This window comes from Pongo abelii, chromosome 7, assembly GCF_028885655.2.
Source record: "Pongo abelii isolate AG06213 chromosome 7, NHGRI_mPonAbe1-v2.0_pri, whole genome shotgun sequence".
Classification (NCBI taxonomy): Eukaryota; Metazoa; Chordata; class Mammalia; order Primates; family Hominidae; genus Pongo; species Pongo abelii.
This window is the reverse complement of record NC_071992.2, coordinates 156,200,001-156,213,777: the sequence shown is the minus strand read 5'-3', so window position 1 is coordinate 156,213,777 and position 13,777 is coordinate 156,200,001. Positions and strand designations below refer to the sequence as shown.

The 13,777-nt window shown below is 51.0% G+C and overlaps 1 protein-coding gene and 1 long non-coding RNA gene across 5 annotated transcripts in view; both read left to right on the top strand.

Annotated features, from left to right (window-relative positions):
* TRAPPC9 (trafficking protein particle complex subunit 9) overlaps positions 1–13,777 on the top strand; it is a 744,079-nt gene that overhangs the window by 663,366 nt on the left and 66,936 nt on the right. The window lies entirely within an intron of this gene.
* Positions 4,236–13,777, top strand: part of LOC129047560 (uncharacterized) — an 18,267-nt gene continuing 8,725 nt past the window's right edge. Inside the window, exon 1 of the long non-coding RNA XR_008509339.2 lies at positions 4,236–6,326. This is a non-coding gene — a long non-coding RNA (uncharacterized LOC129047560). The remainder of the gene's footprint in view (positions 6,327–13,777) is intronic.

Sequence of the window (13,777 nt, the reverse complement as noted above, 5' to 3'; positions counted from 1 at the left end):
GAAAATATGACTGAATTAATGCCAAATAGAGTACACTAGTGTAGCGTGATCTTTTGGTGTTAGACATCGTCTGTGGGCTGCTCACCTCTACCTGTCTACTACAGTTCTATCACAGTTCTTGGTTAAATCCCCACAGAGTTCTGTTCTTTTTTACTGTGACAATGCAATTGTTTTTCACAGCTAAGCCAAGCATGTATTATGATTATACTTCCCTTCCTTAAACAGCTTTTTTTTTTTTGCTTTTTCTAGAATTATAATTGTATTTTCTTTAGTGTTTATTTTTCTGTGATGCTAATTTTTCTTGAACTTTCCATCAGAACCACAAAATTCCACTCAATACCACCAAACCCATCAGCTACATCGCGTGTGCATGCGTGGTTCCAGGAGATGTCTCTCCAGCGTTCTTGTGTCCTACTTCCGTCTGGCCTGCTGTCCTCCAGGTCTGCTGCAGGGCTGTGGTCCTGGCACATTCCTCCCACTGTACCCAGCAAGCCTCTGGACTCTCGTCTGTGCCAGATCCTGCTTCTGGTTCTCCTTCTCCTGCCTTTCTCTTTATCGATTTACTTCTTCAGTTTGCTGGAGCGCATCCTCTAGTGCTTTTCCAGGAAAGAGTGCATAGGAAAAAAATGTTTTTGAAATATTGCATGTCCAAAAAAATATATCTTAAATCTCCCTCAAATTTAATTGATCACTTGGCAGAATTTAGGATTTAGATTCTTTATCACTCAGGTGAATTTAGGATTTAGATTCTTTTCCCTTTGGAATTGTGAAGGTGTTGCTGTCATTTCTGAGCTTCCAAAAATACATAGCTTTAAAAAACAAGCTCCCTCCATCCTATTGAGAAGTCCCCTGCCATCCAGATTCTGAGCTCATGATCCTCTGCAGGTGACCTGCTTGCGTCTCATGGGAAGCCTTTGATATCTTCTCTTCGGTCTCCAATGTTCTGGTTCCGTAATTTCACATAATGCCTCCTGCTGTTGTTCTTCTAAACTCATTTGTTCTAGGCCTTCAGTGGGCCATTTCAGTGAAAACAAACACAGGCATCAAAACAAGGACTTTGAAAAATGGCTTTAAACTAATTCTACCTCCCTGTTCCTGGGTTTTCTCTTCCAGAATGCCTGTTTACTGGATCTTGGACCTCCTTGGCTAGTCCTTTAATTTTCTTTTCTGTGCTGTTTTCTATCTCTTAGAATGCTTATACTGCTTCCTGGAAAATGTCCACAATTTCATATCTAATCTCTGTATTAAATTTTTTTATTTAATTTTTGATTTCCAAGAGCTCTTCCTTGTTCTCAGTTCCTTTTTATAGAACCTTGTTCTTTTATAATGGCTGGACTGCCTTTTCTTATCTCTGTGAGAATATTAATTGCCACTTTCTGTGAAGGTTTCTTTGTTCTCTGCATTGTTTCTGCCTTCCTCTTTGTCTTCCCCTTTATTTCTCTTTGTCTCTTTTACTTTAAAGGTTGTCCTCAAGTGGCTGTGCCCTTTAGCCTTTGTTCCTATGAGGCCCTAAAGCAGATGGGAAGTGCTGGTCTCTGTGCTTGGGCAGGATGGCTGACTGGTGGGCTTCACAGACAGGAAGCGTGGTGAGCCCCACCCAGAGTTCATTAGGGACTCCCCCACCTATCCTGAGTCTGTCCTCTGGCCTGGTCTGTCGTCTGGTCTGGCCAGAGGAGATCCTGGAGTATGCCATGGACCTCATTGCCAGCATTCAGGGAGCCACATCCAAGAAGGGGGCCGCCCCTCTCCGTAATTCGTGTCAGGACTTTGCCTTCATCCCTCCTTCATGGAATCTTGAGTCCAGAGGCTTCCTGGCCCAAGTCCTGCCAAGAATAGAACTTCTGCACCATCCACCAAGGTCCAATTCATCCCTGGCCATTTGAAGGAGGAGAGCTTTACACAGTAGTGTGCTGGTAGAAGTTTAACATCCAGCTCTCAGGGGATGGGGGAGCCCTGGTCTGTAGCATTTGCTGGTTTCTGAGATGTAAACACTCCTGTAGTGGCCAGTTGCAAGGTCCTAACACGATGTCAGCCAACTCGTGAAATCCCTGAAACTTTGTCAGCTCCAGCTGGACCCTGGCTCGCAGGATCCATCATGGTCGTTCAGCTGCCACTCTGCATTCGTTGCTCGTCCCTGCCCATGTCCTGTGGCTGCTCCTGCTTCGTGAACCCCCACCTCCCCACCTCCAGCAGTGGCCGTGTCTCCTTGGTGTCGCCTCCCAGGGTTTAGCTTTGCCTGCTCTGTTAGGTCAGTTACCCCTCACCCATCCTCTTTGCTTCTTCCAAAAATTAGTTGCCCTCTTTCCACAGCTGTCATTACCTCCTCTTCCAGGTGGCTTCATATCGTATTTATTCTGGCACTGTCTGTCTCTCCGTGGGTTTCAGGAGGGAACAGGGTGAATGTGTGTGCCAGGTCTGCCTGTCCGAGCAGAATCTCCCCCCACCTGTATGTTTCCAGTTACCCAGTGATTTAGCATCAGGCAGATGTGCAGAGTTGCCAGATGTGCCTCTAGCACCTCTGCTTTCAGCGCATACAGGATTCAGGGAAGAGGGTCTTGGGTGGCGGGCGGATGGGAGGGGTCACTCAGTATCCTGCTGCTCAGGAACGTGCCTCGCCAACCTCAGGGGCTGGCATGTGGGGTATCTGGTGGCTCAGCGGGGTGGTGGCCGCCGTTTATATGGCAGGCACAGTCACAGCTACTGGGGTTGAGGTGAGGGTTGGCTCTTGTGGCTGGGAGAGGATGGTGCCTGCAGGGCTGTGCTGGCTGTCATCTGGGGACTCCTTAAGAGAGAATGGGGGCTTCTGCAGGGAGAGCAGGAAGGTCAGGGCTGGGCTGTCAGGAGGCCAGGCTCTGGAGGACCCCAGATGCCAGCAGGCAAAATTAGACTTGCATCCTGAGGCTGCAGAAAGGCCCTGCTGTGGGACAGAGGCTGAAGTCGGAGGCGATTGCCCAGGCCCCCTGCTTCAGTGAGATTTACACCCGGCTGTCGTATCCACACTCGGTGATTTCATAGCCTGCCTCCTGTCTGGCGCAGGAAATTGCCCGGTGGCTCTTGGGAACTTTCCTGCTATTCCTCAGTTCGTGGTCTCCTCCCTCTCCAGCACTGTCAGCCTCTAGGCATGCCTAGAAGGGGACGCTTCACTCCCATTCCCCGTGCTCACTTAGTCACTTGCTGATGCACTCAGGGCAGACTGCTGCATCTGCCTTTGGACAGGACTATACTGTGAAGTCAATTTCAGAAATGGCTTCTGTGCAATTCAAGGGGACTTTTTCTCTCTTGTTTGGATAAATGCTAATTGGGACAAGTTAAGTGGATTATCTGGATCTGGCATTTGTTTCCTAGTCCTTAGAAGAGTTATCAAATCAGATGTTTTTGATAATGAAATATTACAATCAGTAGACTGGTGTTTATCCACGTTGGAACCTTTGTCAGATGCAAGTCAGAGAACACAAAGGGGTTTGGAGTCAGGCACATCCACTCCTAGGCAAAGAGCATTGAAAACATACATCCACACAAAACTTGTACATGCCTGTTTGTGGTGGCATTTGTCATAAGAGCAAAACGTGAAAATAGCCAGCTCAAGTGTTTTTGTTTACCTGTCCATCAGCTGATGGATAAAATGTGGTATATCCATACAGTGAAATACTACTGAGCCAGAAAAAGGAACAAAGCACTAATATATGTGAAAACATAGGTGAATATTTTAAAATATTATGCTAAGTGAAAGAAGCCAGACACAAAAGCCCCCATATTATGCAAATCTGTTTATATGATACATCCAGAATTGGTGAATCTATAGAGACAGAAAGTAGATTAGTGGTTGTCAGAGGGGGTGGGGAGGGTAGGGAATGATGCCAGTGGGTATGGAGTTGCTTTTTAGGGGGACATGGGAATATTCTGGCATTAAATAGTGCTGAAGAGAGATATAAATATTCTGAAATGTAATAATGCTGATGGTTGTGATATATTTTAAAAACCCTGAATTGCATACTTTATTTTTTTGAAATGGAGTCTTGCTCTGTTGCTCAGGCTGGAGTGCAGTGGTACCATCTCGGCTCACTGCAACCTCCACCTCCCAGATTCAAGTGATTCTCCTACCTCAGCCCCTTGAATAGCTGGGATTACAGGTGTGCACCACTATGCCCGGCTAATTTTTTGTACCTTTTAGTAGGGACCAGGTTTCTCCATGTTGGTCAGGCTGGTCTCAAACTCCTGACCTCAGGCAGTCCTCCTGCCTCGGCCTCCCAAAGTGCTGGGATTATAGGTGTGAGCCACTGTGCCCAGTCTGAATTGTATACTTTAAATGGGTAAATTGCATGGTACGTGAAGTATGTCTCAATAAAGATGTTAAAAAACAATAGTTAATAAAAGGTCAGGCCGCACCCGCTTGCACTCTCTGTGATCCTCAGGCTTGGTGACTTCAGTGAGGATTTTCCCACCTCCTGCCTTCCTCTTGGGTCAACAAGATACCCACCTGTAGGGATGCGTGTTCCATTTGTGCCTGTCCCCACATCCGAATGCCCTTCCTGTTTGTGGAGAAGTTCTCATGTGATGAGTCCAGCCCATCCAAGGCACAGCCAGAGCGCATCCCTACCTCCAGGACCCACCTATCCAATGCCTGTGCTTTGTTCATTCAATAGAGCTTCGTTTTTCATATTATTTTATTTATCTTATTTATATTGAGCTCCTCCTGTGGGCTCTACACGGTGGTTTTCCTTTAAGGCTATTAACAACCTCCGTGCTCAGTCAAAGAAAGAATTTTTCGGGGGTTAAGCAGAGAGGAGCTGTAACACAGAACCCCTGCTTGGTACCATTCACCCAACTTTTGTGGAGCACCCGCTTCAATCTCTGCACACTTTCGTCCGCAGTGCCTCCACCCATGGTTGTGTTGAGGACCTCTCCTGTCAGCTCCTGTGCTGTTCATTGCGTTTTCCTTGCAGATTTTTGTTGGTGATTAAGCAAGAGCACATTTGTGAAGCGCCCCATGTAGGGCCCTCTGTTTTATTAATGGAAGGGAATCAGTAAAGCAAGTTCATGTTCCTCCCCACTCTTAGTTTTACCAAAGCTGCCACCTGTGCTGGCCGGGGAAAGGGCTGCCAGCTGTCCACTTTGCCCCTTGGAGCTCAGAGGCTCTTCTGAATGCGTGGGTCATGAGGAATGTGATTCTGGGGTTGGGTCTCTGATCCCTGTAACTGGCTGGTGTGAACTGCACCGCTATGGCCTTGGCAACAATGGTGTCTCTTCAAAGGACTCCTGTCCCGCTGGCTATGCTTTCTGGCCCCTACTCACCCCACAGACAGCCCCAGCTCTCTGCGCTGGAAATCCTTGGCTTCCCAAGTTTTCTGTCCCTTCCCTGGGAAGCCACAGTCCTTCTGAGTGGGTGGAGGCTGTGCAGGGCATTATTAGGTGACAGGCTTCCTCCTGCCTCTGAGGGCCATTGGTTGGCTGAAGGTGTCTCGAGGGCATCGGCAGGCAGCTCTCCGGAGGCCACTAAGTGCTCGGGCCTTCCTGGCCTGCGGTCCATCAAAGCACTGGCTCTTTTCCAAAGTCAAGCTGAAAGACAACTTTCCTCAACACTCCTGCCCCTTCTATAAGCTTCTCCCCTGTGCGTGTGCACACCAGAGGAGTGAGGAAGCCTCTCTCTCTTTCCTAAAGGAAAGGGTACAGCTTCGATGCGAAGGGCCTGGTGTGAATCCTGCAGCTGCTGCTTGAGAATCAGGGTTCTTAACTGCCAGCAACAGAAACGGACTCTGGTCAACTTCAGCAGAACAGCAGGTGCCTGGGAAGGCTATCAGGGAGTTCAAGGAGCCACTCAGAGTCGGAATGGGGATTCAGGAGGCTCGGCTACTGCCGGACCCAGCTGAGGTCGCACCCGGACGCCGTCTGCTGTAGGTACACCCTTGGGGAGCTGCTCTGGGACCTGAGGCTACTTCTACTCCACTCTTAATCCTGTTGCTGCTGCTACATATTGTTTTCACGGGTCCTTGGTGTCATTGCCGCTGAGCCCCAAGTGGAAACATCCAGGTGGCCAAGATCATGTGCCTGTGTTTTAGTCCACCAAGGACAGTGACAGAGGGGACAAGGAAGCTCTCCCTGCAGCCAGTAAACCAGCCAGGACCCACATCCCACCACTGCTGCACACAGAAGGGAAATCTACCCCTCCCGCCGGGCCCCCACCCATGGGAAGGGGCGGAGACTGTATGACCACACAAAGAAACTGGCAAAGATCCGCTGCTCCATTTGATTGTAGGTGATCATCTAATCTCTGGGAGCCTTGGCTTCCTCGCTTGGAACAGGAGCCGCAGCTGCCGTGTGGGATGATGGTAAGGGGTAAGCCCTCGGAGTTTATGTTTAGTGCCTGGCATGATACTTGGCAGGTAGGAAGCTCTCAATTAACGCCCCGTTCTCGAGCTACACTTTGCAGCCCTTGACTGTTACACTGAGAGCTCGGGGCTTCCTTCTCCAGCGTGCTCCGCGTACACCCCTGCCTCTGAAGGCATCATTATGTGATTATATGGATACGTTGTGATTACAGGTTAGCCTTAGCCAGGCTTTTATACATTGAGACACTTATAGGCTTGCATTTTAGTCCAATCTGGAGTGGGCTTTCTGGTACTTTAAAGTGTATCATGAGCCCTCCTTCTTCGTTCTGTGTATTTTCGTCTATACTTAATAACTGTTCTCTGAGGCCGCATTCTCTGGGTCTGTGGTTGATCTTTTTAATACCTGTCAGGAATTACCAGCCCTCCCACTCATGCTACAGGCTCCTTTTATAACTCCTCTTGTGGACTCTGCATTTTGAAAGGTTTTATATGTGTAGCCTCTGCATTTTGAAAGGTTTTATATGTCAAAATATATACTACTCAGAAATCATTAATTCACTGCCCCTGGACAGTAGGGGAGCCTGGCCAGCCCCGACTCCTAGAGGAACGCACCAAGCACAGTGCCAAGCCCACACTGGGTGCTCAATAAACATTTTCTTGGCAAATGAGAGAACAAAGAACCCGGGGCCCCAGGATGTTCAGTGTCTTACCCCGAGTGCACAGCTGACGACCGGCAGGGCTGCCAGGTCTGCAGGTCCCCGCCTGCCGAGTGTGGGGTTCTCCCACTTCCAACCCTGGTGAGGGCCCTGCACCGGGAGGAGGTTGGATTGGGTGGGCTTCTGGATGCCTGTGCATGGCCTGGAGTTTTCAGATTTCCAGGCAGGAGGCAGCCCAGGCACACCCCACGCCACGCTAGATTCCACAAAGCCACTGAAACTACCGAAAGGACACACAGCGGGACGCCTACTCCACATCCAGGGGTTCTCCGCAGGGTTTGGTGTGGATCCGACAGTGGAAGGAGGCCAGGAGAGAGCTACAGTCTGACCTTCACCTGCAACCCCAATGGGGTGCATGATGAAGAGACACCTCCCTCGGGTTCTGTCATGTCCCTAGACCCCAACATGAAGACCCCTCTCCAGGGAAGGGGGCATAGTGAGTTCATGCATGAAACATGCTGTGAGTGTTGCCACTTGAGGACCTGGTTCTGAGCTCCAGCCTGCTGCTCCCAGCCATGGTGGCTGGTGGGGAGCTTTCCTTGGTTGAATTTTATACTCCTCCCATACAGGGGGCCTCATGAGGATTCGGTAATGTGTCTGAAGCACTGCATGGAAGAGGCTGTGGGGAGAGAGCTGCCTCGGTGGTGGGTGGTGGCTGCGGCGGTGGTGCTTGGTGGTGGTGGTGGGTGGTGGCTGCGGCGGTGGTGCTTGGTGGTGGTGGTGGGTGGTGGCTGCAGCGGTGGTGCGTGGTGGTGGCGATGGGTGGCAGTGGTGGTGCTTGGTGGTGGTGGGTGGTGGCTGCGGCGGTGGTGCGTGGTGGTGGCAATGGGTGGCAGTGGTGGTGCTTGGCGGTGGTGGCGGGTGGTGGCGGCGATGGATAGTGGTAGTGGTGCTGTGAGAGTAGTGGTTGTTGTGTTGTTTTCAGACTTGAGGGATTCACTGGAGAAAGGTGATTGGGGACCATCTTTCTTCATCTATGGTAAACTCCATTGAAAGTTCAAATGGCACATTTGGACGTCATTTATTTCAGACTGCTGCCAAAGTGACTGAAATAAAAATCCCAGCCACAGCCCTGTCCTCCTGGGGAAGTGGTAAAGTGGAGCAGCAGATTCTGAGAAAAGAAACTAGACAGCGTGCTGCATCCATCTCAAGAAATAGCCCTGCCTTCCAGTGACTCCGGGGAACAGCCACATATTGCCTTTGAGAAAAATGGGCTTGAAGTTCTTTGGAAAACCTTCTGCCAGTAAACTGGGAAGGAAGTGAACATTTGTTGATGGGCTGATATGTGCAAGTGATAGGCAGAACATGAGACATGAGGTGTCGGCATCCAGCTGTGTTTGGGGTCTGTGTGTGCACACCCTCCAACTGTGGGCTTATGGTCTGACTGCCTGCACAGAGAGCAGTGCTGGGCCTGGGGCTTCCCTGTAGTTGCACTGTCTGGAGGGTGGGCTCCCGCGTGAGGTGGCTGTGTCCCCTGGCACTGTGTGTGGTTCGTCAGAGGCAGGAGCACCTGTATCCCTTCTTCTAGGCAGTGGCAGAGTCAAATTTCTGCCCACAGGGCTGGAGGGCAGGGCAGGCTGCAGGACTCACCGCTCTAGAGTTTCCAACAGATGTTGCCTTCCTGAGAGGCTGTGAGCCTGATGAGAGCCTGTGACACACACACACTCAACAGCACACAGACACACACCTTCACATACACATTCACACATGGATGCACACACAATGACATACACAACACACACACAGCACACTCACACGATGGCACACAGACACACACCTTCACATACACACACATTCACATATGGATGCACACACAGCATGCACCGACATACATAACACGCACACAATGCACTCACACGACAGCACACGTCTTCACATACACATGCACACAACACACACTGACATACACAACATGCACACAGCGCACTCACACAACAGCACACACACACACCTTCACATACGGATGCACACGTGACACACACACTTCACATTCCACACCCCGCGAATGCCTACACTGCAAGGCTTCAATTCTCAAATCAGAGCCTAGAGGCACTGACAGTCACTTTTTCCAAACAGAATGTTCCACATAGAAAGCATTCCCATCATCGTCAGCAATGAATACTAGTTGATCTCTTGCCCGTAAAAGAGAGTATTACTCAACTTTGCACTACTGGACTGACATAAGCACCTTACAGGATTTGAAAGCTTGCAATCACTATGATATTTCATCCTCACAGTGATCCTGTGAACAGTAGCAACCTCATTTCAAAGTTGAAGGAACTGAGTCAGAGGGCCAAGGGATGCCTGAGTCCTCACCGGGTGGTGCTGGGAGCCAGGATGGGAAGCCCACTCCTCTGACTGCACTTCTCCTCCACTGCCGCAGGGACCCCTCCCATAGCCAGGATCTCAGATCATTGAGGGACCCTTTTCTCCCAAACACAGCTCCTCTCCTTGTCTCCCCTCCACCCCTTGTGAAAAGCCAGTCCCTGTGGGGCCAGCAAAGCGGAGGTGTGAGCAGGAACCCATGGCCTCATTTTCTCGCTGGTCTCTCCTGCGCCATGATCAGGTGGGCAGTCTTCACTCCAAGTACATTTGTGCAGGGCCAGATTCTCCACCCTGCTTGCTCCCCAGCTGGCACAGAGGGCGTGCTCAGCTGACCCGTGCCGTTCTGTACTGGGTTGCATGGGACAACGGAGTGGAGAGGAGGGAAGAGGAATGGGCTAGAGGAAGAAGCCCAGAGCTAGAAAATCAAGCTCCAGCCAATTCCTGGGGGACACAGCACCTTGAGTGGGCTCTGCTAAGAGCACCTGGGTAGGGAAGATTTTCCGGAGCCCCAGGAGAGGTCCAGGAACCATGTCCACAGGCCTCAGAGACTCCCTGGCGTATTCTGCAGGCCCAGTCCTGGATTAGGAGGTTACCGAGAGGCGCTGATTGTTGACAGGCAGACCACTGCTTCAGGGTTTGCATGCTCCGCAAATCCCATTTATTAGCAAATTGGCACTTGAGAGGTTTCAGGATAAAGAACAGATTGGAAGAAAGGAGGTAACACAGCATAACTGACACAGGAGTTCGTGCGGATTCCTGGCAGGTCCCATCTGCAAGTGTGCGGTTCAAACCCAGAACTCTAAAAGTCACAGTGCCTCCTGGCTAGAACAGGAATCCTGCTTGATAACCGTACCCCACCCCGCACTTTTGCATCCCCCTTTCCCAGCACCCCATTATAGGTTACAGCTCCTGGCATGTTCCCTGCCTCTGCTTTACTCACATAACAGTGGACACAGTCAAGGAAAGGGGGACGGGGCAGGAGCTCCAGCCACCATGCCTCCTTGGGGGCCAGGTGTCCCTCTCCATAGGCATGGGCTCCCCCGGCCCCAGATTCCTGCCACACCCACGCACCACTCACTTGTAAGCCCTGATGCCTGCAGCTTTGCTCCTGGTGAGCATCCTGGCTCAGGAGGTGTCCGGGCTGGGATGCTGTGGTGTGTGGCCCAATGTGAGCGGGAGGCATGAACTATGTCACTTTCAGGAGGATGCATCTAAGCAGGGAGGCCACCAGCCGGGTCTCCCCAGGAAGAGGAAGGCATTGTGTGGTCTGTCCCCACCCTCATTCCTCTGGCACCTCACACTTGTCCCTGTGGAGATACCCATCCCATCAACCGACAGCTGCTGGAGGGAGGGAAGATACTGGAGGGAGGGAAGATACCAGAGGGAGGGAAGGTACCGGAGGGAAGGAGTGAAGGTACTGGAGGGAGGGAAGGTACCGACCTGAGGGAAGGAAGGTACCGGAGGGAGGGAAGATACCGGAGGGAGGGAAGGTACCGGAGGGAGGGAAGATACCGGAGGGAGTGGAGGTACCGGAGGGAGGGAAGATACCGACCGGAGGGAGGGAAGGTGCCGGATGGAGGGAAGGTGCCAGAGGGAGGGAAGGTACCAGAGGGAGGGAAGGTACCGGAGGGAGGGAAGGTACCAGAGAGAGGGAAGATACTGGAGAGAGGGAAGATACTGGAGGGAGGGAAGAGTGTGGTTTCAGACAGCTCTCCTGGGCTCCAGTCCTTGCCCTGCCATTGACCAGCTCTGGGACCTCAAGCCAGCGACTGAATGTCTTGGAGTCCCGTCTCCACACAGATTAAAAACCTGCCTTCTGGGGCAGTGGTAGTGGCCGCGTCAGGAACAGCTGTCACTTCCTTCCCGGGAGGGGCACTTGCTCTTTCTGGGAGCTGCATATCTCACTGCCCCTCAGCTTTGGGACAGGCGACCCAGAAAGCAGCTGGTCTTTCCTAATTGTCTTCCTACCTCTGCACGGACCCACCAGAAACCCTGCTCTTGACCCCTTAGTGTGGACACGTGTGTCCTCTTCCAACAGCTCAGTCTCACTCGGTCTCTGGGGCACATGCTCCCAGGATGGCAGCTCTGGACACCCACTTCCCTGGCCCTGTTGGCTGAGTTCTTGGGCCTGACTGCTTCTCAGGCCTTGGCCAGCCACAGAATCCTGCCCTGGCATAGGTGGCTACCACATATGTAGTCAGCATGGCACAAGTGACAGGTCTCACAGCACCACACAGTGCAGCGGGCTGGGGACCTCAGCCAAAGGCGCCCCAGCAGCAGGAGCACAGTCTGGCCCGTCCAGCACAATGCCCTCTCCATCTTTTGGCACCTGGCCAGCTGCTAGCACGCGTGGGTGTTTTGTGGCATCTGTTTGCTGTGCCTTCCATGCGTCTGTGGAATCTGACTGCCTCTGGAGCTAGTCCTGCCCTTTGTCCATCTCCATGTCTGTCTCAGCCGCTGCCCTTTGGGCCCTGCATCACTTCCCCCTCTGGAGGATAGGGATTAGTTTCCTTGCCTGTCTTTCCCCGTCGGCCTGAGAAGCCCTTGAGGACAGCAGTTCTGTTGTATTTGCCTCAGCGGCCCCATGCTCGGCACATTGTGGGGCTCTGAAAAGGGGGACGAGCCCCAGCCCATGGGACTGCAGGGCCTTTCCCAAGGCTGCCTGGCCCCGCTCCTTCCCCTGCCAGGCCAGGGTAGGACATTCTTCCTGCTACTGCTCTAAGAGCTCGTGGGAGCTCTTCCGTGCTCCCTGCCCGTGGACTGAGTGTGGACAGTTGGAGACGGCACAGCATTTTCATGCGGTTGATGTGGAATTGGGGATACAGGGTTGGATGGAACCCTGTGAGACTGGATAGCAAATACAGTCTGAGGAAGCAGACCCTCATGGGAGCCAGCAGTGGACTGATGTCTTCAGTGGGTGATTCAGGGAGGGTAAGGGCTGGCCCCTCCATGGATGTGGTTTTGGGGATGCCATGTGTCTGCAGAGTTATCCTCATCTGCACAAGGAGCAGTGTGGTCAGTGGAAAAATGGCCCTCCAAAAGATATGCATGTCCTCATCTCTGGATCGTGTGCATGTTACCTTATAGTGCAAAAAAGGTTGGGGTGGATCTTTGCAGATGCGATCAAGGAATTCAAGATGGGTGGATTATCCTGGATTACGTGGGTGGGCTATGTATTAGTCCATTCTCTCACTGCTATTAGAAAAAAAAAAAAATGATAGGTTTTCTTGCTATCATGAGAACAGCACCAAAAGGGAAGATCTACCCCCAGGATCCTATCACCTCCCACCAGCACCCCCCTCTAGCATTAGGGATTACAACTCAACATGAGATTTGAGCGGGGACACAGATCCAAACCATCCCAGGCTCTAAACACCATCATCACATGCATTTTTCTAAGAGGCACATGGGGGATTTTACCCATGGAAGAGGAGGAGGCCACGATTGGAGTGATGTGGTTACAAACCAAGGAATTCCAGTGGCCCCGAAAAGCTTGAGAAAACAGGAAACATAATCTCCGCCAGAAAAAGTACAGCCCCGCCGACACCTTGACTCGGCCTGGTGGTTCTGATTTCAGACTTCTGGCTTCCAGAACTGTAAGGGAATACATTTCTGTTGTTTTAAGCCCCCAAGTTTGTGGTAATTTGTTATAGCAGGAACTGATGCAAGAATATTTCTCAGATCTGGTTATGTGTTCCCAGATAAACTCAGGGAAGTGTTGGCCAGGACCCTGAGCTTCAGAAGAGAACCACTGGCATAACAGCTCTTCCCCAGGGGAGCGTATTTATGCCCTTGACCGGGCTGACCTCTTTCAAAGCACAGATCCTGAGAGAGCCACACCTTGGGCCACACCCTGTCCAGACCTCCCCGCTGCCCCTGTCTTTGAATAAACCAAACAAGCAAGCAGTCTCTAGAGCAATCCCAGCCATTGCTCAGGTCCCCGTCTTCTCATCCTGGGTTACACATCAACCCCCTTCTGATTTCAATGTCTCCAGTATCTCCAGAATCTTCTCTTTAGGGTGCTAAAGTAGTATTTCTAAATCACAGCTCTGTTTAAAAGTCTCTATTGCCATGGAAGATTGGTATACAAAAATCAATTGTGTTTATATACACCAGCAGTGAATAATCCAAACATGATATTAAGAAACTTCCATCTACAATAGCAGCAGAAAAGAATAAAATACTAAAGAGTACATTTAACATAAAAAGAGCATAGCATGTACACTGAAAATTACAAAACATTGTTAAAAGAAATTAAAGACATTTTAAAAAACCCAAATAAATAGACACCCTGTGTTCATGAATTGGAAGACTTAATTTTGTTAAGATGGCAACACTCCTCAAATTGATCCACAGATTCAACACAATCTCTGTCAAAATCCCAGCTGGCTTCTTGGTAGAAAGTGACAA